General features: G+C 36.6%; 1 long non-coding RNA gene across 1 annotated transcript; it reads right to left on the reverse strand.

Moving 5' to 3' along the window:
* Positions 1-20,106: 20,106 nt before the first annotated feature.
* LOC147025037 (uncharacterized) lies at positions 20,107-23,869 on the reverse strand. Its single transcript, XR_015059319.1, has 2 exons — positions 21,700-23,869; positions 20,107-21,602 (listed from the first exon to the last, which is right to left on the reverse strand). It is a non-coding gene; the product is annotated as an uncharacterized LOC147025037 (long non-coding RNA).
* Positions 23,870-25,786: the final 1,917 nt, after the last annotated feature.

Below are 25,786 nucleotides of genomic sequence, written 5' to 3' on the forward strand. Positions count from 1 at the left end.
ATTACATGCCATCTCCATCTACATGGATGTTTGACTGCAGCAAAAGACTATGCAGTATGTTAGACACACTGACCATGCAGTATGTTGGATACCATACACCATGTTGTGCTTTGTGTTGGCTTAATGGTTAGGGTGGTGGGCTTGGGATCCTTGGATCCTGAGTTCAAATCCTACTTGGCTGTTAAATTAACACCAGGTGGGGTTGACTCTGCCTGTCATCCTTCTGAGGTTGGCAAAATGAGTACCAGCTTGCTGGTATACTGTCAGAGTGGCGACCCATCCAGGATTGTGCCCAACTGCTGAGGAGACTGCTGAGGCAACACCAACACTCTGTACAGAGTATGGTCCCAATGGATTGATGGATACACCATGTTAGACACATGGATAAGAGGAGAAGAGGACAATAGAGTTCCAGGATTCACAGTACTGGGAATCAAATGCTCACATTGGGATGCTGACAACAACTAAATTCAATCTGCCACCTCTTTCACCAATGGGATCAGCAGTGGAAAGTCTGCATTGTTAAGTACACATTACATACCATCATCTTGGTTGCATCATGCAACTGACCTGCTTAATACGTGTTGATTCTTTTCTTTTTAGATAAGTTATGCTGCTTCTTCAAAGCTCCTGAGTAATAAGAAACACTATCCTTTCTTCATTCGCACATACTCAAGTGACCTTCACAGGATATCTGCCTTGGTACGTTTGGTGGTGCATTTTGGTTGGGAGTACCTGGGTACTCTTGCAATTGATGATGAGTACGGAAGGAATGGCAGGGCCCAATTTGTCAGTGAGGCACAACAAAGAGGAGTTTGTATTGCATTTCAAGAAGACTGGAAACAAATTATTCAGCCAGAACATATTCAAAGAGTTGGTAAGAAATAATTTTGGTCACAGAGTTAATTGGGGGATTGAAAATGTTCTTCAACATAAATATCGTAAAATTGCCGAAGACATGTTGAATAAAAAGAATGATGATGCATATTTGCAAATAAATAATATATTTTTTGTTTTCTCATTGTCAGGACTTGTGTATTGGGGAAGTACAAAAAAAATGTTAGCACATCTTGCACTCATTCCTGTCCCTTTTGTGTCCAACAGTTGACCTTCTGCTCCATTGTTATTAGATTGTCTTTTTAACCCTCAGCCACCTTGTCGACTCGCTCATCTTTGTGTCTCACTTTTGTATCCAACAAAATTGCAGGAATAATGTTCAACAAGTGAAAAGGTCGGAGGGAGTGATGTAAAAAAAAAGTACACGATTGCAATTCTCGTTTTAAGAACGTTGTGACCCTCTCATATTTACGATTCTGCAGGTTTTATCGTTGCTCTATGGTATTTATTCAACTTTTTTCCTTGCAATGTTTCGTTGGTTTGAGTGTATGGGGTGCGGGGGAAGGTTTGAGAGGGCGGCGTTAGGGGTGGCATTACGAGGGTGGGGTGATGAGGGATTCAGAACAGGGGACATGACGGTTTGAGCGGGTGGGGTGAGCTTTGAGCGGGTATACACTCAGTGTACGAAACATTAGGAACACCTTTCTAATCTTGAGTTGCACCCCACATTGCCCTCAGAACTTCCTCAAATCATCAGGGCATGGACTTTACATTACAAGGTGTGAAAAACGGTTCACAGGGATGTTGGCCTATGATGACGCCAATGCTTCCCACAGTTGTATCAAGTTGGCTGGTAGTGGATCGCTACTCCGAATAGCTCATTCCATCTCATCCTACAGATGCTCAATTGGATTTAGATCTGGTGCAGTAAGTTGAATTAATTGTCAAGTTTGTAGAACCATTGCTGTACAATCCTAGCCTTGTTGGAAGGAGCATTATCCTGCTGAAGAACTCCAATCGCAGATGTAAACACTACTGCCATGAAGGGATGCACTTGAGAGGCAATGATGTTCATATATCCTGTGACATTCAAATGTTGCTCCACATTTGTCAAGTGTTTTTGTGGCTTGATTTCTAATCATCAACTTCGATTCAGACCAGGTCACTCCACCCTGGATATGCTGCTTCTGCTCTCTCAACAATGGATGGAGATCCTTAATGCCAGACAGGAAATCTTCCTGTCCAAGCGGGAGTCCCTCAAGCAGAGTTCTGGGCCCTGTTCTTTTCCTGGTTTTCATCAATTATCTCTCTGACTCTCTGGAAAATGTCCAGCCTCTTCACTTTCTGCAGATCTGGATAAAATCACAAACTGGTCCAACACGTGGAACATGTCTTTCAACCCTGACAAATCTCACGCTCTCACTATGTCTCTCAGAAAGGACCATTTAAAACCCCCTCCCCCCATCTACTTTCTCAACAATCCTCTGGAAGAAGTCCTTTCATTTAAGCTTCTGAGTCTCACTATCTGCCATGATCATTCCTGGGAAAGTCACATTTCCACGCTGGCATCCAAAGCCAGTTGCAGACTGGGCATTCTCTGTCGTGCAAAGTCCTTCCATGGCACACCTGACCTCCTGACCACATACAAAGCTTTCGTCTGCAGCTTGATGGAGTACTGCTCTCCCTTCTGCACTGGTGCTCCCGCCTCTCACCATTCTCAGCTTCACGCTGTGGAAACCATGGCACTTAGGATCATTGGTATCTCCCACGATGAGGCTGAGTCTTTGGGCCTTTCACTCTTTCACCACATGCAGGTCGGTGGTGTTTCTGTCTTCCACCATCTCCTCTCTAGCCTCACCCTTCCCCCTGCTCTGTCTGAGACATACCCCCCCTACTCATATTTCCACAGGGCACTCAAGGTCTGCCAGCATCCCCCTTCTGGTAAAACTACCAAAATCAAGAATCACTGCTCATCTTCACTCCTTCATTCCTCTTTTTTCCCCACCTTTGGAACAAACTCCCACACACTCTTTAATCGCACTCTTCCATCCAGGTCCTAAAAACAGCTGTTCACCACCATCTTTTATCTCCCCCCATCCAAAACTATGATCTTTTCTACCCCCGCAAATCCACCCCAAATCCACCTCCTTCGAATTCCCTGCTTTCCTTCCTGAAAGTCCCTGTTGTGTCAGGACCTGAAAGTCCCTGTAGTGTCCATTTTGTTTACCCCATGTCCTCTGCCCCCTCCCTCTCCCTTCCACAGATCTCCTCATGTCTCTGTTCCACATTGTTTTTCCTTCCCTCTCGCACCCCTCTTGTCTCCTGCTCCCATTGTTGTGCATTTCTGTGTGTTAGCTGTCATATGAGCCTTGACAGTGTGTAAAAAAATAAATAATAAATAAAGGGGCCCAATATGTGCCATGAAAACACACCGCACACAATCACATCACCAATACCAGCCTGCAATGTTGACACACAACATAATGGATGCATGAACTCATGTGGTTTTCTCCATACCCAAGTCCTCCCATCAGCGTGAAACAGCAGGAACCGGGATTCATGATACCAGGCAATGTTTTTCCCATCCTCAAATGTCCATTGTTTTCATTCCTTAACCCACTGTAACCTCAGGTTCTTGTGTTTTTTACTGAAAGAAGTGCAACTCTGTATGGTCGTCGGCTGCCATTCCCCATTCGTGTCAAGGCACGACAAGTTGTGCATTATTTTATGGGTTTTTTCGGCACCAATGTTGTACTGGACACTCAGTTGACTAACTGTAGCCCATCTCTTACTCTGCACAATTCATGTCAGCCTCCTTTGGACTCTTTCATCAATGAGCCATTTTTGACCACTGGCCTGCCGTGGGCTGGATGTTCTTTGGGTGGTGGACCATTCTTGATAGACACAGGAAACTGTTGAGAAGGAAAAACCAAGTTCGAGACTGTTATTATTTGGTCATCTCTACCGAGATGATAGAGATGACCTAACGAGCGCGTAATGCCGTGTGTTACAATCCCCCTCATTAGCATAATCTTCAGTACATAATACCTCAGTTATGACACCTGACATAAATCTCATAAAACATCCGATTTTTACCAGAATTTCAACAACCGAGTGTTAAGCATATTTAGCCATTACCAAAAGTGAAAACAGAATTGCGATCTGAGTTAAAACGAACTCGTAACGTCGACTGAAGCAAAAAGCTCCATTTCTCCATGCAATTATTTAATATTATTTTATCAAAGTCACAAAACCATAATATTCGGCCATCCACCAACAATCTTTACAGAATCCGACGGCTTCGCGAGTCAGGCATGCGACGATAACCTTTATTGGGATAAAAAAAATGTCTTTTAAACACCATCTTTATCGAAAACACCGTCAGCGCGCACACGCAAAACCTTTACGCGACTCAACGACGCGTCTGCTTGAGCCCGCTGCACCACGTGACGAGCCGTGACGCGGCGAGTGAAATATTTTTTATACAATCTTAAAACGTCTCCAAAACATCCGCTTTTACCAGAATTTCGACAACCGAGTTTTCAGCGTCCTAAGCGATCGCAAAAACCGAAGACAAAATTAAAATCGAAGTTAAAACGAACTCGTAACGTCGACCGAAGCAAAAATACTCCATTTCTCCACATGAATTTACGGAATTATGTTTGACCTCACTGTGACCTTGACCTTTGACCGATTTTGACCAAAATCTAATCAGCGCTAGCCATCACCCTTCTGAATCACGTGGTGTAATTTGACATTGGTAGCTTCTTCCGTTCGAGTTATTGTGCCTACAAACAAACAAACACAAACAGAGGACGGAAGTCATCAATATACTTACGAAATCTTTAGATTTCTTAAGTAACAAAGACAGATAGGGGTGAAAACATAATTTCCTTCCACCTTCGGTGGTGGAGGTAATAACTGCTGGTCTATTACTCGCTCCTCACTTTACACATGCATGTTGTAAAAATGTGAGCTTCAGTGTTCAGGTTGTCGAAAAGATAAGCGGTAATAGCCGAAAAATGAATGGGATGGAAGATAAAACAATGACAATTATGTAAGCAAAGAGAACTTTTTCTGGATTAAAGAATTAAGAACTGCTTACCCATATGCATTGAATGAAAGATCATATATACATGTAATGCAACATAATGGCCAAAACATAATCGCCTCTGTTTTTAACACCTAACCAAGAGACTCTCAGTGACACAGAGTACGTAAATGTCCAGTTACAGACACATCACATCAAATTGTAAATAAGTGGTTTGATCTTCACAAATCAAATATCTGCAGATTACTTAACAACAACAGAATTAAGATCAGTACTTAAAAAAAAAAAAAACAACTGAAAGGTAAGGGGTTTGGCAAATCGTTAGCAAATTAATGGAAGAAGAAGAAAAATGCAAAAAAAAAAAAAAACATTTTGTTTTTCAACGTGGGTAACGTACTTTTCTGAGAGAATGGGTCCTGGAGCACATGTGTACCAAATTTGGTGCTTGTGCCACCAAGTGAAAGATTCTTGTGGGATACTGACTTAATCTGCCCCACGAAAGGCCTGCTTGGACACGAACCGCTTAAGCGGTCCGTTCCGTTCTGGGATAACCGAGCGGGTATTATCACCAGACCTCGCCGGACCCGATTCTATTCATCGGCTATTTAAAAGCCAACTAACATTCCGCAATGCAAGATGGCGTTCCAATAAGGGAAAGAGGACACGACGAACGGGTGAACATTTAAACCAGCACATTCATTTACTCTACGTATGCAGGAACAATCATGCAGTCATTCAAAACCACCAACATGCACGTACACAGAACAAGCAGTGGATGCGGCACGGCACGTGGGCAAGACAAAGCGCTACAACCGTCTGTAAGCAATTATTAATGTACAGTCACTTACACAGTTTTACTTACGGGACTCGGCGCCACAACATTCATTCGAAAGAAAAGCAGGAAAAAGACCCCATCAAAGGCAATGGGGTCAGACTGGACCTCTTGGGTCTTTATGGCGTGGGAGTAGGGTAAGAATACTGATTCTGGCTCACTTTTCCCCATGTAAATGAATGGGGGATTTTCAGCGATTCATATTTTTTTTCCCTAAAAATAAACCCCCCTTTTTATCCCAAGGTATATTTATTTGTCTCCCCTTTTAACCTGGAGGTTGAACCTCATTGAATTGAACACCTGGGGGTTGAACAGCTCACTCATTGAACCTATAAAGATTTGTTCATTCTCAAATTCCTTCAATAGTTTAATTTTCTTTGCACAATAATCCCCATCTAAAATATTGACAAACAAAACATTTGAATCTTTATATTTTTGAAGATACCCCATTTGTGCCATTACGAAATGATAAACTTCTCTTAATGCTCTTATCTGACCACCTCCTGAGCCACATATCATTTTGAGATTATAGTAAATTGTTTTTTCATTGTTCAATTGATAACCATCAAAGTTTTCAGTCCATTCAAGGATATTCATTTTTTTTTTCTTTACATCCTCTAACTTACTAGTTTTTAAATTAATTCGCTTATTTGTTTTATTTACCTTTGTTTTAGTTATTTTTTCAATAAGACTTATTTGATATTTTTCACATTCATTATGTTTTCCATTTATATACCAAGACTGAGATTTTCTCCACTCTTTAGTTTGATTAATACTTGGTTTAACCATTTATATATTGTGAAAAAACGCGGCGGTAGCCCTTAAAAAACCCTAACCCATCTTCCCATCGTTAAAACATAATCTATTTTATACACTCTATCATACAATATCCATATGGAACACAATCTATTCCATTATCTAAAATAAATATCTTATCATCAAAGGCTCCTAATGCCTTTTTATTTACTTCTTCACTATATATATGTTATGTTTATAACTTCTTATTGTATTCATTTTCCTATATTCTTCTTTCTTATTCATCAAACAATTATAATAATTTCTAAAAGTTATTGATTTCTTTATTACATATTTCTTTATTCCCTTTAACCTCTTATCAATCTGTTCACCATACTTATAAGCATATGCCTTTGCTCTCAATCCAATAAACTCACTCATTACTTTTCCACCCAACTCATCCTTAAACTTACCAATAACCTTTTCATTCTTTTTGGAAAATAACTCACTCTTCTTGCTGAAATTACTTGTATCATATACTCCAATATTTTTCTTCATATCTTCATAAACATCATCAGTTTTTATATCTAGGATAAAACTATCAGTATCCATATACAACAATGAAACATTTTCACCATACTCTTTCTTTAAGTCATTATACAAATAATCATACATCAATATCTTTGATAAATCAAGAACTGCTGTTCCAATATAAATTGGTTTATCCATTACAATACTTTCCTTTTTCATATGAATTGCAGAAAAGTTCTCTGAAAAAACCTCTTCTCTCTCAAAACTTGGTTTATTTATCAATCTCGAAGCTTCTTTCCAAGATGTTGCGAATCTAATGTTTTGCCTGTTTCTAACATTTTCCATAGTCTTTCCAAATACAGCATTATTCATTAATTTATAAAAGTCCCCTTCAAATTTTACTTTTGTATTTGCTCTCATATCTGTATTGAATTGAATATACTTTTTCACCCAAGGACTTTGTTTAAATTTTAAAACTCTATGAATTTTAGCTACTCTCAATCCTTCTCTCAAAAACTGTTTTAAGCTTCTCTGATGCAAAACATATCCCTCTTTATCATAGAATGTTGTTAATAACTTTTCTGTTGATTTACCTTTAATATTAAAACTTTTATGATAATCACTTAACCATTCTTTCTTTGGAGTTTCTTTCTCACATGCAAAAGGAAGATCTTTATGCTTATTATGAAGATCACTCGGGTACCTCAAATCAACTTCAAAATAATAACCTTCTTCTTCGTCATTCAATTCCTCTTGAGAAGAAATAACAATATTCATCAAAGCCTTTTCATAATCCTTTTCTTCCACCCACTCTAATTTACCATAAGGCAGAGATTGAGACATTGCCCATCCATACAAATTATTAGCATCAAAATACATCAAATAATTACTATCTTTTTCACTATCATAATTTGGAAGATATTTATTATTTGCTTTAGCATATCTTTTTGAACATACTTGTGATATTCCACCTCTCTTAGACTTCTCAATCATCAAAAGCATATCCACATCACTGATTAAATCTATATCTTGTTTTGTCATTTTCAACATTGCACTCCAAGCTAAACCAGGAGCTGTGAAATAGTGGGCAGGATCTAATCCATAACAATTTTTATTATGACAGAGTGATCTAAAAGCTTCAAACACATCAGCTAACAATAAAACATCTGTTTTTAGATATAAATCATGATATTCTCCAAGGTTCTTTATCTTAAATATTTTCCATATTTCTTGTGCGTGTTTATATTCCTTATCACTTATCTCTTCTTCATAAAGGTTATTATAGAAACTTTCTTTTGAAGGAAGTTGTGTTTCTTTAAATCTCATAAATGAATCCATATAATCATAAGGATAAATTCCCTTACTTGTAAGAATTTTCTCTTTACTTTGAATTTCATTCCTTGTTTGAATTTCCTCTCTCGTAAGAATTCCTTCTTTAATCAGAATTTCATCTTTAATCTGAATTTCCTCTTTAGTTCGAATTTTCTTTATAATTAGAATTTCATCTTCAGTTAGAATTTCTTCATTAATTAGAGTTTCCTCTTTACTTTGAATTCTCTCTTTAATCTGAATTTCCTCTTTAGTGAGAATTTCCTCTTTTGGAAAGAATGAATTAAGATTTGGAAAAGAGTCCGTGGAGCTTAGATTTGATGCGAGGTAGGCTAGTGGTGTTCCCATAAACTTGTAAGAATCTAAAAACCTAATACGAGTTAAAGGTTTTGTGAATATCATTTTTGAAAATGAAATATACTTTTGACTTGTGTTTGTTATGGCAGAAATATTCCCTGGTGTTTTTGAAAGTTCATTTATAAATAGATGTGTATCATAGTTGGCGCTGTTGTGAAGAAAGACTGGAATAAAAGAAGGTAATTTATAATTAAGATTACAACAGGAATGAGCGGGACCTCTATATTTACCAGTAAGATGACAATGGTCTCTAACTTTAGACTCCTTAATTTCCCCTCACAAATATGGCAGATATTGTTCATTCTAAATTCTAATTTTTCTTCTTTGGTTAATTTCATCGGTTCATTTGTTTCTTTCATTAATTTAGTGAGTCTTATACAATCCTTTTCTAATCGTTTTACAAACTCTTGTGAAGCATTTTTTCCACGATAATGTTCAAGTTTGTTATACTTTTCTCCAACAGATGATTTGATATAATAACAGAAACCACAAGGAATATGTTTTTGATATTTATTTGTATATGGTTCTTTTGGATTAGGAGAAGCAGTATTTATCTTTTTAAGGATACATTCAAAATCAGCGTATATCACAAATGGGTGCATGATAGATTTATTATAATCTTCAAAATAAATCTTTTCACCAGGTTTAGGCATTGTAATTACAGCTGATTTATGATTACTACAATATTTTGAATGTTGTTCTAATCGTTCTTTTGTATGAAATGAATTAAGACATCGCTTACAAGGATATATTTTGTTTGCTGTTCTGAATACCTGAGAAGAGATTAATCTTGATAAATTATTGATGTATGTGTAATGTGAATTCTTTCCAACACTAAAATATAAAAGGTCAATGTGTGTTTCTTCATTTTTATAGTTGTTTGAAATTTTTAATATTTGAACTTTGTTTGTATCCGTTAATCCATATACATTAATAGAAAGATTATTCTTTTTCTCAAATTTAGGAATATCTGTTAATGGCATTGGGAATTTAAAATCTTTAATGTCCAAGGTATTCTCATATTTCATATATTGTTTTACTCTTTCTGAATTACATTTTGGTGGATGTAAGTGAGCAAGAACAGACCAGAGAAAACATTTATTATCATTGTTCTTAATATTAACAACTGCCTTCTTTAGTTTTATTTCTTTTGGTAATTCAATATAAGAAGAAGCTTTAAGAGGGTTTGATTTTAGAATGTGTATATCTAAAAGATGATTTTTTTAATATTGAATCCACTTCCTACCACTGTATTATCAACATCCTCCTCTTGTCTTGATAGTTCTTCATAAACCCCACTATTCAAAAAATCTTGAAATGATGTTATAAAATGAAGATCTGTTCTCATATAAGGAGTTTGTTCTTCATCTTGTCTTTTCATATTCATTTTCACTCCCATATAAAACTTTAAAGTTTTTATTTCTTTTAATGTCTTTTTAATAAATTTTTCAACATCGGGTTTCACTATTTCAATTGATTCAGCGATTGATGATGGACCGGGTTCTCCAAATTGAAAAATCCTTATTTTTATATGCCCTTTAAATGCCTCATCAGTGTTTTTAATATAATAGTCTCCCTTTACTTTAAACTCATTTTTCTTGTGTTTTTGTGATTGAAGATGTTGATTATAACTACTCTTCAAAACATCCTTTGAACAGATATCACAATGTTTTCTTTCCAACTCAAGAGGAGATATTGATGAAATAGATTAAATGTGTGTTTGTTGGTTCGGAGGTGTTTTCTATAATGTTTATATTCGTGATTACAAACATCGCAGTACGTTGTATTCACCATATTTATAGAATAAAACTTTGCTTAAACTAAAATTTTCTTGATGAAAATTTCGTTTAATTTATAGGTGAATCTGTGCTTAAAAACATTTTATCCTCCAACTTTTTCACTTAATAAATACAATGTTTCAAGACACAAAAGACAAGTTTCAATCAATCTCTTCATCTGTTAAAGATACTGAGAAATATGTCAAGGATGTAAAATTGAACAAAGATAAATATAACAACTATTGGATAAAAACTATTATGGTAAATAATATGAGTTCTTCAATTTCCTTCAGTGGAAGGGCTTTTAGTATACCTGGTAGAACATCAATTAAAGTATCTCTAACAAAAGTTTCTCCTCTCCTTCTAGTAATATATTCAAAACTAGAAAAAGCAATGAAACAAGAAAAAGTATCAAAGAACAAAAACCTTATGGATGAAGCTTTAGAAAGAAAAGATAAGACCATCTGTAATATGCAAGGAGAAATTTGTATTTTTTTCAACAACCCTAAAGATGTAAATCTTGATGAAATAAAGGATGTTAATATATCAGGTGAAATGACATTTCGTTCAATAGTAGTTAACGATAATTTTAAAATTACCTTTAATTTAAAAAATGTTGTCGTTGAATCTGATAATGAAAAAAGTATATCGATATCGATGGTAATATACAACTGAAAGTATAGATGAATTTCAGTTTAAGTAAAGTTTTACTTTATAAATATGCTAGACTTTCCTGATTCTCCATATGACAAATTTGAGAATTGTCCTGCGTGTGAAAGACAGGGATTAAACACAGAGTCAAAAGCCTATAAACAATGTATATTCTGTGATTATCTTCTAATTAATGATAATAAAAAATATAAAAAGGAAAATAATTCTTTTAGATTTACACCAAAAATGAATTACTTTACAAGATTGATTAGAGAAATGAATGTAAAGTATGAGGATGATAACACACCTTTCCTTACAAGGGAAGAAACTGAACGTATAAGAGAAATGTTCAAAGGATTGTTGTTGTATATTATTCATGGATGTAATTTTCAGGGAAATATCAACACAAGATATTGTATAAATAAAATAATGGATTATCTTGAAATTAAACCTGAACTTAGGATAAAATATAGAGTTTCTAAAAAAGCTAATAATAAATTAAATAACCTGTTTTTCAAATATATAAATGAATGATTTTTTACCTATTTGGGAAAATAAGATAAAATTTAACAACCATAAAAATCTCCCAAATTCATTAAGATGTCTCATAGTTGGTTCAAGTGGATGTGGAAAAACCTGCTTACTTTTAAAAATGCTCCTCACTCCCAACTTTTTAGATTATGACAATTTAATAATTTTCACAAAGTCGAGTTTTCAACCAGAGTATCAACTACTCTCACAAGGTTTTAATGCTGGTCTTCAAAAAGAAGATATAATCGGTTTATTTAAACGTCAAAAAAACCTAAATGATTATAACATTGAAGATATAATTCAACTATTTTGTGATACACAGAGATGTAAAAAGAAATCAAATCTTATAACTTGTATTCTTAGTGATAATACGGATGATATACCGTCTCCCCAAGATTTGGATAAATCAAAAAAGAACCTCGTTATCTTTGATGATTGTGTTAATGAGAGAAACCAAACGGTAATGGACAGCTACTACACAAGAGGGAGACATTCTTCTTGTAATTGTATTTATCTTAGTCAATCGTACTTTCAACTTCCTCGTCGTTCCATCAGAAACAATGCTAATACTTTTATTTTATTCAAGTTAAATTCAATAGATATCAATAATTTTTGGAGAGATAATTGTTCTACATTATGTAGTAAAAAGAAATTTGAGGATTATATGAAGCACACGACTGAAAAATATAAATATATTGTTGTGAAACAAGATGAGATATTAAGGGATATATTTTTTGTTTTATAAACAATTACATATATAAATGACAACTATTATTATAAATCTTGTGGGTAAATCTGCTTCTGGAAAAAACTTTCATAAATCAAGGTTCTTGTGTAGTACAAATGAGAATATTGTAAATTTACTTAAAAACACCCCGTGATACGCATTGTATCAACAACAACTAGAGCAATAAGACCTGGAGAAGTAAAAGGTGAAGATTATCACTATATTTCAGTGGAGGAACATATGCGATTGAGGAATGAAGGACAAATATTTGAGGAGGTTTCTCTTGGTACAACAAAATATTCACATTGTAAGAGTGAGTTAAAGAAACTAAAATCTGGTGGTGTTGGGATATTAGAAACTAATCCAGAAGGAACGAGACAAATTATTAAATATCTGAGCGGAGTGAAGATTTTATCATTCGGTTTTGATGTTGATGAAGAAACTCAACACAAACGTATGAAAAGCAGAGATGCAAGGATTAGTGAAGAAGAAATTACAACTCGCATTAATGTTAATAAAGAATTTGATGAAATATTTAAAGAAAAGGATTTATTTGAACACATCTACTTGAATGATGAAGAAAAGGAAAATTTCCCTGTTGATCTTTACAATTCATTAAATGATATTTTACAATAAATAAATGGATACAAAAGAAAGAGCAAGAAGATTTAAGGAACATCAAGAGTTGGTTTCAAAAGTTGTAAAACAACAGGAAGACATAAAGAAGAAACGCAGACAGAAACTAACGGGCGAAGAAGCATTTGAAAAAACAAGAGAAATTTTTTAAACCACTTTTAAAAACTTCCCAAGAAAAAATGAAAGATGTTTCCACAGTTCCCACAGTAGAATATACTCCTAGAAAGCTTCAAATGTTAAAAGATTTCAGTCAAATGACGGAGGAAGAATTAGAGCATATTGGAGAATTAGAACATGATGAAGGTTTATTTCAACAACTGGAAGAGATTAATCAACCCCCTGATTATATTGTGAATGCTGTTCAAAACAATGAATATTCAGCGGATTCAAAAACCAAAGCAGGACTCATTCCAACAGAACAACCAGCAATATTTCATCTTGTTCAAGAAAAGGTATTGATATTTAATGATGAATTAAGGTTCTTAAGTTCTGCTCAACCCCCTGTTAAACTAACTCCGAGATTAATGTTTCTTCTCACAAAAGATGGAAGACAAGGTTCAACTGTGAGGGATGAATCAAAGTATATTGATAAACCATTAGATATGGAAAATAAGGATGATAGAGTATATATTGATTTGCTGAACACTCTAAATTATAAGGTTATTCTTTCTGGTAAAAGTAGGAAGAATGAGAAGGAGAAACACATTATTCAGGCTTTAAGTATCCTTGGTTCAGGTATTAGTTTTCTTCCAAATGACCCATCGCAATTAGTTAATAGACTGTTATTGTTGTTCGGCAGTAAGAAGGCTGGAAATAACAATTGTTTTAATGAAGCATCAGCCATTTTAGACCAGTTGATGAACATGAAAATAATTAATAAATCTCAATATAAAGACATTTTATCTCATATTAAATAAGATGAGAAGCACAATCCTGAGTTTTAATTTCACAACAAGCGACCACACATCTTCATTCCCATACCCACTACAACTTGACACAACAAAAGAATATGAGGCATCTTTATTGTCCATGGAGACTTATAATACCTTATTTAATATAACCGAGAAAAATGACAAGTTTAGTTATAATCCGGGAAGTGGACACAAGGCGGTAACAGTCTCACCGGAGCATACGAGATTTCTCAAATATCTTCCGAAATTGCTCGTCTTATGAAAGAACAGGGTGATGAACCAAAAAATATTGTTATAAACATTCAAAAACATACTTCAAAATCAACGATTAAAGTTAAAAATAACTACAAGGTTGATTTCACAATTGATAATTCATTTAGAGAGTTATTAGGTTTCTCCTCAAAAAAGATTGAAACTAATGGGACGTTTTACAGTGATAATGTCATTCAAATATCCTCAGGAATAAATTCGGTGTTAATTCACTGTGATTTGATTGATGGTGCTTATAATGATGGATTAAAAACAAATACAATATTTTCATTCAGCGCATACTCAACCCCAATTGGTTATAAATTCAATATGGAGCCTAAAAATTTGGTTTATCTACCTGTGTCAGGAAAAACCATACACAGAGTAAATTTTAGGATAACCGACCAAGATAATCGTGTGATCTCTTTTAATGGAGAAGTTATATCCATCAGAATTCACCTACGTGAAGTTTTTCAATAAATAAATACGATGGTTATTGTGAGGAAGCACGAGTTGGGAAAATATAAAATAATTACAGGGGATGGGATGTTCCTTTCCCCGTACTACAAGGGTGAAGGTATGTATCTTGGTAGAGGATACTATAAACCTAAGAGACAAAGGGGTGTTGGACATCAATTTAGAGGAGATGGGATAATTGATACTCTCATGGGTATTGGTTCAACTATTCTTAAACATAAAGACCTAATTGGTTCAACTGCTTCTGCTGTGGGAAATGTAGCAGGTGCTGTAAAGAGTATAAAAGATGCTCAGAAAGAATCTCATAAATTACAAGCAATAAAAGAAATTAAGAAAGGTAAAACTCAGTTGTCCCCCCAAGAACGACAGAAAATAATTCAAATACTTGGATCAGGGTTTCAAAAGTTTTAACATCTTTTTTCCTAAATAAATACAAGTATGGAAGCAATTGATAGTATCTATGATTTGGATGATACTATTATTATCTCAAACTCCACTAAAAAAGAAGATTACTTCAAGGTAAATGCAATAACTGGAACAGACTGGAATACAAATGGTACAAAAAGTTTTGAAATAAATAATCAACAAACCTATTTGAATCTCTCCGAAAGTTTCTTGTTGTGTAAATTTAAATTCACTAAGGCTGGGAATAACACAAACGCTACACTTGTAAATGATTTCTTCTGGAAAATGTTTGATAGTGTGCGATTGTATATTGGAACACAAGAAGTTGAAGCGGTTGATTATGTCTCTGCTGTATCTGAAATGATGAAATTTACACTCTATACATTCAGTGATAGAATGGGAAAGGGGTCTGTCGAAGGTTTTATTCCTGATATGTCAACGGGAACAAACACAGACCCTGGATATATTCAAAGGAAAGGAATGTATAATGATGATACAAAAGCAGAAAATAGTTTTACTGTGGCAGTTCCTCTTAAAGGTATATTTGGATTTTGTGATTATGATAAAGTTCTGTATGGTCTTAAAATTAGATTTCAACTACAAAGGAATGATAATGAAAATAGATTGCTTTTTGGTGTTGGTAATGCTTTTGGTGATCAGAATAAATTTGTAATTGAGGAGATGAGTTGGTATATCAGTGAATATACTCCTAATCTTAAAACAGAAGAGATGTTGAATCGAAGACTTAACTCAAAGAGACCACTCAGTGTATCATACCTCAAAAGAAGATGTCAACACGTTAAACTCAATCAAACTACTTACACGTGGAATTTGGGTGTTCTGGAAGGAAAGCCACGATATCTGTGGATGATTTTTAAAAAGCCAGATGGTGATACTGCGACTGATAAGAATAATGCATTGAGTGATAATGCTAAGGTGAAACAACTTCGCGTTTCTCTAGATGGAACATTTTATCCACGAGATAGATTGGAAATTAATTGGGAAAAAATGATTTTGCTGAAGCATACAAGTCTTACCAAAAGGTGTGTGAAAGTAATGGAAATAAAGAACCTATTTTGGATATGACAGCATTTAAAAGTTTGTATACAATCTATACGTTTGACCTGAGCGCTCAAAAAGAAACTATAAAGTCTAATCGAGTGGATACTTCCCTATACATTGAAAGAGGAGAGAGTGAAGAAGTTGATACATATTGTTTGCTTTTGGAAGAAACAGAATTGCAGATTAATACAGATAATGGTGTGATGATTAGTCTCACATAATTTTTTTGTTAAATAAATGAGTGGCAAAGTACCAACTGGGGTATATGTTAATCAAATCAATCTTCATAAACTATCATCTTGTGTTCAAAATCAAAAGCCTTGTACGATTAACGTTAATACAATTCAGAGAAAAGGAGCAGTAAGAATTGATGTTTTGCTCACAAGAGAACAGGTTAAAATCTTGAATGACACTGGCTCACTTAAAATTAAAATGACAAAACCAATGTTGAAAAAATATTCAATAAGAGAGACGAGTGGAGGATTTCTCCCATTTCTAATTCCTTTATTTGCTGGTTTAAGTGCGGTTGGAGCATTGACGGGTGGTATTTCAACAGCGGTCAAAACTGCCAACGAAAGGAAGGCTCAACTCCAGGCTCAAAAAGAATTGGAAAGACATAACAAAGAGTTGGAGAAACAAATTAGTGGAAGTGGTGTAATTGTAGATTTTCCTGAAAAACTTGAAGGTCTGCCTGATAAAGCGAGATTGTTAGTTGGAGATATGCTTTCTTCTATAGCACAAGCAGGTGTAAAATTAACGAAAAGAGGTAATGGATTATATCTTTCTAATAAATAAATGAGCATTGATGAGTGGTTGAAAGAATTTGGAAAGAATACAACATCAAATTTACAACTTGCCAAATATTGTAAGAAATTAAAAATTCATAATGTGGTTATTTGTATGAGAGATGAATTAACAAATGTGTCGAAACATACAAAGAATATTATTATGAACTTAGAAGATAATGATGGGAACGGTTCTCATTGGGTTTGTATTTTTAATAGTCAAGACAAATATTATTTTGATAGTTTTGGTCTTCCACCACCTGTTGAAGTCATAAAATTCTTACAGAATGGTGTTTATCAAACATTTCAAGTCCAAGAATTAAATTCCAAGTGTTGTGGTCAATTATGTCTATATGTGTTATTTCAACTCAACAAAAATAAAAAATTTTATGATATTATTTTTAATCTAATATAAATGACTTATGTTGGTAAAGATGGTTCTATCTTTGGTGTCTCTCAAGAACTGGATATTGATTTATCAAATTATTATACAAAGGCACAGGCTGAACGATATAAATATAATATAAACAAAAATATTAACATGAAAAATGCTTATAAATTAAAAAATTATCCAAGCCCGACTGACGCGAATGACTTGGTGAGATTAAGCGATTTATCACAATATATATACTTAAATAAAACGGCTGTGTATTCTAAAGATACAGAAGTGTTGATATTATCTCCAGGTCATACAGAATTCACAGTTCGAATTAAAATAAATTTTTATAAAGAAGGGCGTATCGTTTGTATGAGAATAGAACAATGGGGGTATGATATGAATGATTTAGGGTATAATTGGTCATTTAAAATTAACCTCGAAGACCTGGAACAATTAAATCAGTCTCGTAAGGAAGAATATTATCCACTTGGTATCGAGAATGAGTTTTGTGGAGCCACGATTAGTAAACAACAAATAAAAGAATTTAATAAGGGTAAATATAATAATGGTTTTGCCCTTGTTTATCTCATGAAAACAGAAAAAACAGGATTATATATAATAAGTAAGGAAATACAAAATGATTTAACTATGGGAAGATGGGGAGGTGTTTTGTGCCATAATATTATTCTAACATATATTTCTAATACATAAATGACAGCAAGAAGGCTTCAAGAAAATTATCATTTCTGTGTCCAAGCATACCTTCAAGAAAAGGGTATTCGGTATTTTAATAAATATGTTCTACAACATAAGAATGAGGTATTTTCAATAAAAGATTGGCATTATGCTGATGTTGATAAACCGACAACTTTAGATTTAATTAGAATGTTAAATAATGAAAAAATTATAAGGTTAAGAAAAGGTAAGGCTCTTTTAGAAATTCAAAAGAAATTTTATTGGTTTCCTGTTGTAAAAAATTATTTTGGATACAGGAATAACAAGAAATCCTGATGAATATATGTATAATATTCTATGGGGTGTAAACGATTCAAGTATAGTAAGGGATGAGGAAGGAGTTGAAGAAGAGAGGGAAGAGGAGGAAAAGGAGGAGGAGGAGAGAGAGAAGGAGGAAAGAGAGAATAGAGAGAGGGAGGAAAGAGAGAAGAGAGAGAAGGAGGAAAAAGAGAAGAGAGAGAGGGAGGAGAGGGAGAAGAAAGAGAAGGAGGAAAAAGAGAAGAGAGAGAGGGAGGAAAGAGAGAGAATGAATAAATATCAAAATATGGAAACCAGTGAGATTCAAAAAAGAATAGAGGTATTAAAGAAATTAACTCATCTCACCAGGGAGGAATACAAAGAATTAAGAAGTCTATTTGCAATACTTTCAACAAAACTATTAGCATCGTCAAGCTATTCATTTTAATTCAAGTTTTTTCTTAAATAAATGGAGGAGAGAGTGAAGGCATTTCTAAGGATTCTTTATGTTTTAAAAATTAAGATTCAAATGTGCATGTTGGAAACTAAAAAGGTTTTTGCACTCTGCAGAAATTTTTCTCATAAATAAATGAGTTATTGTCTCAAATGTAAAAAGAAAACTAATACTAAAAATATTTCATATATTAAAAGTAAAAATAACAGGGTTATACAAAAAGGTATATGTTCGGTGTGTGGTTCAAAAAAAAAATCAATTTATCTCCAAACACAAACTCGGAGGAGATATACAAAAGTTTTTATCAGGAAGTAAATTTACAACTACTGGAATACCAGGGGAATTACATCTTCCAGGGTATTCTTTCTGTGGTCCAGGCACAAACTTGGATAAAAGATTAGATGAGGCAGACAATCCTAAATCCTGGAGTAAACCAATCAATAGAGTTGATGAAGTGTGCATGAGACACGATATTGATTATGGGAATACCACAACGTTGGAAGAAAAGCATGAAGCCGATAGAGAAATGTTGTATAATTTGTCTCTGATACAAAATCCAACCTTGAGAGAAAAAGTTGATAGGTTCATCGTGAAGAAGATGATTAGTGCTAAATTGAAACTTGGACTTGGAAATTATAGGCTCTAATGATGTCATTAAGACTGAAGAGCAATTAGCTGATGAATTACATAAACCAATATTCACAAAGTTTCAGAGAAGGAAAGTTTATTCCAAGGAAGTTGATTATATCTGGTCTGCTGATTTGATTGAACTCAATAATGATAAGGGGTACAAGTATGCTTTAACCGTTATTGATTTGAGGAGTAGATATGCGTGGGTTGTTCCTTTAAAAAACAAAACAGGTAATACTCTTATGTTAGCTTTTCAACAGATATTTAATAAAAGTAAGAGAAAACCTAAAAAATTGTGGACTGATGAGGGTAGAGAGTTTTATAACAAGACATTTATGAATTTTCTAAAAAATAACAGTATTACATTATACAGTACCTTTAATGAAGGGAAGGCAGTTGTTGTTGAACGTTTTAATCGTACCTTAAAAGAGAGACTATATAAAAAATTCACACAACTCGGTTCACAACAATGGTTATCTTTTATTCAGGATATTGTGGATAAGTATAATGACACGATTCACACGTCAACGAATATGAAGCCATCAGAAACATTTACAAAATTAAAATATGAAAAAGAGATTAATGTCAGAAAACCTAAGTTCAAAGTTGGTGATATATAGGTAAGAATATATAGGTGGATATCGTAATAGATATCGTAAGAATATATAGGTGGAAATCTCATTTTGAAAAGGGTTTTACTGAACGATGGACGAAAGAACTTTTTAAAATTGTTGATATAATAGATACAGTTCCTTGGACTTATAAAATATATGATTTGGAAGGGGAAGAGATTTTAGGTTCATTTTATTCACAGGAATTACAAAAGACAAAACTAAGCAGATAATACACCTTTGTGGACACTCGAGGGTCAAGTCCGAGGTGTATAACAGTATATAATGTGTGTCAAGGGGTGGACGTTCTTACATCTGTGAACCCCAAACACAGAATCCTCAACTGAATAGTCAAGGCTTAACTTTTGTTTGTTGATGTGTATGTGTGTGTGTAATGGGAGCAATAGGTTGGCGCTTCACTCCCTCCTACTATACACCGTTGTGGACACTCGAGGGCCAAGTCCGAGGTGTATAACAGTATATAATGTGTGTCAAGGGGGACGTTCTTAGATCTGTGAACCCCAAACACAGAATCCTCAACTGAATAGTCAAGGCTTAACTTTTGTTTGTTGATGTGTATGTGTGTGTGTCCCAACCCTCACATTCAAAATCTCAACCCCAACCCTCACATTCAAAATCTCAACCCCAACTCAATCCTCGCCCAACACAATGTCTTTTTCAAAATGAGATTTCCACCTATATATATATATATTTTTACGTTTTTTTTTTCTTCTTCCAATTCTGTCTTTTAAAGCTTTCAGGTTTGATGACGTAGAAAGGGGGAGTAAGCCTGCACTTTCTTCCCAGAACTTTCTTGATCTTGCTCCCATCAAGCACCATCCGACAAAGAACTACATCGATAGGTTTAGATCCCAAAGAGTGATAGCAACTCCAAAAGTCTCCAAAATATAAATAAATAAAATAATAATAATAATAAATAAATAAATAAATAAATAAATAAAAGCCCCCAAAAAAGTTTCAAGTGTCCAACATAAACCCAACTTTCCAAGTCTTCAAGGTATAACCACATTCCCGTTGAGTTTCCAAGATATGTATCACATTGTGAGTTATCAATCCAGAACCCACATTTCAAGTATTCAAAGTAAAACCAACTTACAAAGTCTCTTAAGGATAACTCATTTACTGATTTTTTCAAAATTTGTGAGTCTCCAAGGTAGGACCCATATTTAGAACCATCTTGGCAGAACCCTTTTCCTGAGTCTCCAAGGTAGTTATTTAAACCATCAAGGCAGAACTCATTTACTGATTTTTTCAAAATTTGTGAGTCTCCAAGGTAGGCCCCATATTTAGAACCATCTTGGCAGAATCCTTTTCCTGAGTCTCCAAGGTAGTTATTTAAACCATCAAGGCAGAACTCATTTCTTGATTTTTTCAAAATTTGTGAGTCTCCAAGGTAAAACTTGTATTCTGGCTCATCAAGGTATAACTTGTTCAGTGGGTATTGTCTTGATAACTCACAATGAGTACTATTGCTGTAAAACTCTTTTTCAGGATTTTGCTGGTCTCCAAGGTATAACTCTTTGGTTGGGTCATCAAGGACGAACTCGTTCTGTGGGTCTTGGTCGCTCATAAGGTCTTCAACCAAGCCAACAATTTCGCCCCAAGTTGTAGCAAAAGCAGTATTTTCATTTCGTATTTCAGACACAATTTCCTGTGAGAGAAAATAATAATGTATTAATTAAGTTATTTAATTATTAAATGAGTATGCTTCAATCAAAGTTTGAAAATAGGAAAATAAAAAATCTTACCTCAATAGATAAGAGGTTTGAATCCAGTTCATCAACTTGAAGGTTTAGTTCCATAGAAGACAGAGAGTTCCAAGGAACACCAAAGTCATCCCACTCAAGGTCTTCAACCAAGCCAACAATTTCCCCCAAGTTGTAGCAAAAGCAGTATTTTCATTTCGTATTTCAGACACAATTTCCTGTGAGAGAAAATAATAATGTATTAATTAAGTTATTTAATTATTAAATGAGTATGCTTCAATCAAAGTTTGAAAATAGGAAAATAAAAAATCTTACCTCAATAGATAAGAGGTTTGAATCCAGTTCATCAACTTGAAGGTTTAGTTCCATAGAAGACAGAGAGTTCGAGACAAGCACACAAAACACCATTGCCAGCAAAAACAAATGTTTAAAATGGAGCCTGGGTTTGAAGCTTTTATAGAGAAAGACTGGTGGGTGTGGTTTCCTTTGGAAATTCCCTGGGCAAGCCTAGGCAAGCCTTCATTAGGAAATTTTTCAAAACCATAACATCCTGTAATTTTCTAGTGATTTCTTTGTGAGTCAGAGATGAACTGGAAATGATGTAAGAGTGGGCGGGGCTTAGCAAAAGTAGGCGGAGCTTAGGAAAAGTGGGCGTGGCTTAGAAAAAATACCTTATGAAAAGTGGGTGGAGCTTAGCAAAAGTGGGCGGGGCTTAGCAAAAGTGGGCGGGGCTTAAAGAAAAGTGGGCGGGGCTTATTGAATACCTTGTGGAAAGTGGGCGGGGCTTAACAAAAGTGGGCGGGGCTTAAAGAAAAGTGGGCGGGTCTTAACAAAAAATAACCTGTGGCTCAGGAGGTGGTCAAACAAGAGCATTAAGAGAAGTTTATCATTTCGTAATGGCACAAATGGGGTATCTTAAAAAATATAAAGATTCAAATGTTTTGTTTGTCAATATTTTAGATGGGGATTATTGTGCAAAGAAAATTAAACTATTGAAGGAATTTGAGAATGAACAAATCTTTATAGGTTCAATGAGTGAGCTGTTCAACCCCCAGGTGTTCAATTCAATGAGGTTCAACCTCCAGGTTAAAAGGGGAGACAAACAAATATACCTTGGGATAAAAAGGGGGGTTTATTTTTAGGGAAAAAAAATATGAATCGCTGAAAATCCCCCATTCATTTACATGGGGAAAAGTGAGCCAGAATCAGTATTCTTACCCTACTCGTGGGACTTGGCAGACCGAACGAGTCCCACGAGACCGTTGCAGGTTACCTGCACCCTCGTGGTGTCTGGCTTGGGCGACCCGCGACGTCCCGTCCCCACAGCAGCGAGCGTAGCCGCGGTCGAGCTCGGGCCTTCCGTGTGGCAGGCGAGCTCTCTCCGGTTCTCTCCACACGAACGCGCTTGGGCGACCCGCGATGCTCCTTCCCCACGGCAGCTGGTGGAGCCGCGGTCGAGCTCGGGCCTTGCCAAGCGGCCGGGTGATTCGGGTCTCAGTCGGTAACTCGTTTGAGAGGAACGAACAGGTCTTTGCTCTCTTAGAGTTGATGCTCTGTAAGAACCCGTCCGTCCCTCAGTGATGCTTGAAATGCGCCGGAGCCCGATCACCTCAGACCACCTGTCGCTGGCGAGCGAGCTCTCTCCGGCTCTCTCCACACGAACGCGCGGTTCCGCGAGACACAGCAGCTCGCGTCTCCTTGGCGACGCCCGGACTCTCCACCGACTGCAAGCTCCAAGCTCCCGATTCCGCCACGAGCGCAGACTTCCACGCAGCTCCTTGGCCTCTGGCTTCCTCCCGACTCCCTGACCTCTCCAGACTGACTCAGGCCGACCGATCAACTCGACTCGACCCAACTCGACTCGACCCTACTCGACTCGACCCAATCCAACTCGACTCGACCCAACTCGAACGTGAGCTTGGCGCTCTGCTCGTCCTTTTATTGGGCTGGTGAGACGCGGTTTGGCCTCCGATCCTCGACCTTTGACCTCTGACCACTGCGCGGAGAGCGGACGTGCGCGAGATCACCAAGCTTCATCTGACGAGCACACGTCCCGCGTCGGCCTGCAGCGATGCCGCTCGATGCCGACTCGCCGCAGCTGGCGCAAAGATGGCGTCGTTTCGGAGACGAAGGTGAGGCGATGTTTGTGGTGTGGAGATGTTGACGGTTGCTGGCGAAGTGGTGAGGATGGCGTGGTTTGGTGAGAGGCAGGTGTGGTGGTGGAAGGCGGTTGGTCTGAAGCGGTTGTTGAGAGCGATCTTGGTGGTGGTGGTGGTTGTTGTAAAGCGGTTGTTGAGAAAGATGCTCGTGGTGGACGTGGTTGGTCCAAAATAACGATAGTAAAGAATAACGGCTAACTCTAAGATCACAGCCCAGTTAACATGACTAGTCCCCTTTAAACAACGGTGGGGAAATCTATCTGGACACGGACTTATCGGCCTACCTGATCTCGGGACCTTTATGGTGTTCTGTCAATTTCCGCAGCCGTAACAATATATTATCATATAAAGTGGTGTATGATTCAAGTTGGTAAGATGTAGTAATACTTTAAATAAAAGTAATAATTAAATAAGTTTGCATGAGGATATTACATTGCTGTGTTGACTGACTGACTGGACACACTTTTGGGTTGTCGGTGCATTGATGTTGAGTAATCTACTGATGTGGACCTGCAACCATGGTTGTGGATCTGCCGTTTGGAAAATTGGAAAATCAGTCAATTGCTTCTAAGTTAAAGTTATAAGTTCAAATAAAATAGCTTTTGTAAGTACTTACCAGGACATACTACTATATCCATGTTTGTGTGTTTAAATATGTTTGTACGTATATGTGTGTACGTGGTGTGTATATATATATATATATAGTTACGGATTTTAGAATCCGATCCGACGAATGCAAACCAACATCCAAGTCCTCAGATAGTTATTTCCCTAAATGCATGTCCAGGATAGACCCATCACCATGTCTGGTGGGAATCTGAATGTGATGCATTGAGACGGGTAAAGAATAGATTCCCTCTCTTATGGAAAGCTCCTCTTTTTCTCTTTACGACAGACACATTCATGTACACGAGATACCCGTTTCTTTCACGGACGCCGAGACCCGCCTTTTTCCAGCGACGTTGACACACGTTTCTTTCATGGACGCCGAGACCCGCCTTTTTCCATTGACGTTCGACACCCCATCAGCAGCTCTATGGACGCTAACTGGCTATTTTTCAGGTCAGGCTGAACAGTGAGGTAATAATTGTTGTTGACGTTTTATGAGCGCTTCACGGTTGTGCTCTGTAATTCTAATACTGGCTGTTTTTTGTCGTTCGTCCAGCACCGTAAGCGAGGAATAATAACGGGACATGCGGGTTGTCACGGCAACGATTTGCAAGTGGGGCGGGGTGGATTTGGGGGAAGTCTGTGCCGCCGAGACAGGCCGCCTATAAAAAGAAGAGGAGAGGTCCGTTCTGGGGGCACGCGTACGGGGGTCAGTCAACAACGAGTGAGGCAAGGGTCAGTCGACAACGAGTCAGTTTGCATCAGTTCGTCCGTTCCAGTGAGGGGAGCGCGCTCATGGGTCAGTCGATAATGAGTGAGTTGGCCGGTCAGCTGACGAGTTACTTCATGAATCAGTTTGCGATAGCTGGTTGAGGTTCTGATGCTTCGTCAGTTACAGTCAGACAGCTGCTTCGTCGGTTCCAGTCAGACGGTCACTTCATCAGTTCCAGTCAGACGGTCGCCTCATCAGTTCCAGTCAGACGGTCGCTTCATCAGTTCCAGTCAGACGGTCGCTACATCGGTTCCAGTCAGACGGATGCTTCAACAGTTCCAGTCAGACGGTCACTTTATCGTTCCAGTCAGACAGCTGCTTCATCATTCCAGTCAGATGGTCGCTTCATCGTTCCAGTCAGACGGCTGCTTCATCGTTCAAGTCAGACGCTCGCTTCATCGTTCCAGTCAGACGCTCGCTTCATCGTTCCAGTCAGACGGTCGCTTCATCGTTCCAGTCAGACGGTCGCTTCATCGTTCCAGTCAGACGGTCGCTTCATCGTTCCAGTCAGACGGTCGCTTCATCGTTCCAGTCAGACGGTCGCTTCATCGTTCCAGTCAGACGGTCGCTTCATCGTTCCAGTCAGACG

This window comes from Eptatretus burgeri, chromosome 6, assembly GCF_056783735.1.
Source record: "Eptatretus burgeri isolate ZD-2024b chromosome 6, Ebu_testis_v1, whole genome shotgun sequence".
Lineage (NCBI taxonomy): Eukaryota > Metazoa > Chordata > Myxini > Myxiniformes > Myxinidae > Eptatretus > Eptatretus burgeri.